The following is a 1,598-nucleotide window of genomic DNA, read 5'->3' as shown; positions in this document are numbered from 1 at the left end:
GATTGATTCTCCCCACAAGATGTCAAAAGTATATGAGATTGAACTTCAAAATCCTTGCTTCTAAGGAACAACCTGGTTTCACTCTATCAAGGACAGACCTATTTGTTCTCTTGGTCTTCCATTGTATGCTCAATACGTTTCTCCAACACAACTCAAAGACATTAATTCTTCTTCTGTTATCTTTATTCATTGTCCAGCTCTCAGATGCATAGCAAGCAATGGAGAAGACCATGGCCTGGATCAGGTGTAGTCTCTAGATTAACATTCTTGCTCTTTAGCCCTCTGGAAAAATCCTTGACAGGAGATTTTCCCAATGCAATTTGACTTTTGATTTCCTAACTGCTGGTACCAAGAGTGCTAACTGCAGATACAAACAAGATCAAATCATGAACAACCACAATTCTTTCTCCATCTTTTATGGTATTATTGCCTATTGGCCCAATGGTGAGGATCTTTGTTTTCTTGATATTGAGATGCAATTCATATTAAAGACTGCAGTCTTAGATCTTCTGCAGCAAATGCTTCAAGTCCTCTTCCATTTCAGGGAGCAAAGTTGTGTCATCTGCATAACACATTTGGTGATGAGTCTTCCTCCAATCCTGATGCCACATTCATCTTCCTACAGTCTAGCCTCTATATGATTTGTTCCATATATTGAAATGTTATGGAGAAAGGGTATATTCCTGATGCACTTGTTCCTTAATTTTGAACCATGTCGTGTTTCCTTGCTCTGTTTTGACATCTTCTTGGTCTAGGGTATAGGTTTCATATGATCACTATCAAATATTCTGGGATTCTCATTCTTCTCAACATTAGCCACAATTTGTTGTGATCCACACAGTCAAATATCTTTGCATAATCAAGAAATCTCAAAGAGATGTCTGCCTGGTACTCTCTACTTTGAGTCATGATCCATTTGACATCAGCAATAACATCTCTAGTGCCATGGCCTCTTCTAAACCCAGCTTGTATTTCTGGCAGTGCTCTGCTGATGCACTGTTCTAGTTGTGTTTTGATAATCTTTAGGAAGATTTTGCTTGCATATGATATTAGTGATAATGTTCAATAAATTCCCCATTGTATAGGATCAGCTTTTTTATGAGAATGGGAATAAATCAATTATAAATCCAATCAGTTGGCCAGGTAGCTGTCCTTCAGATTTCTTAGCATAATCTGATGAGTATATATCCAGGGCTGCATCTGTTTGCTGAAATAGCTCAATTCCTGAAATCCACTAATTCTTGGTGCCTTATTTTTTGCCAATTCCTTCAGAACAGCTTGAATTTCTTTATTATTATTGGTTCTTGATCATATGCTACTTCCTGAACTGGTTCTGTGTTAGTCAATTCTTTTCTTTCTTTTTTTATTTATGTATTTTATTAATTTTAATGAAAGTTTACAGAGACTTAGGGTTTGTAATCATTCATTGTTGTGCTTTTCTCCCTGACCACTCCCTCCTCCCCACTTCACTCTTCTCCTTGAAAAGTAAAACTCTTTCATTGTTATGCAATCCCTCCCCCCAAGTCCACTCCACAGTGCAGCCTTCATTCTGGACTCCTGTCATGACAATAATATTCAATCATATATCTCTTTTAAGC

The sequence above is a fragment of the Elephantulus edwardii genome, unplaced genomic scaffold (assembly GCF_000299155.1).
Source record: "Elephantulus edwardii isolate Elephantulus edwardi_28Jun2011 unplaced genomic scaffold, EleEdw1.0 scaffold00016, whole genome shotgun sequence".
NCBI classification, from domain to species: Eukaryota; Metazoa; Chordata; class Mammalia; order Macroscelidea; family Macroscelididae; genus Elephantulus; species Elephantulus edwardii.
This window is presented reverse-complemented; position numbering follows the sequence as displayed.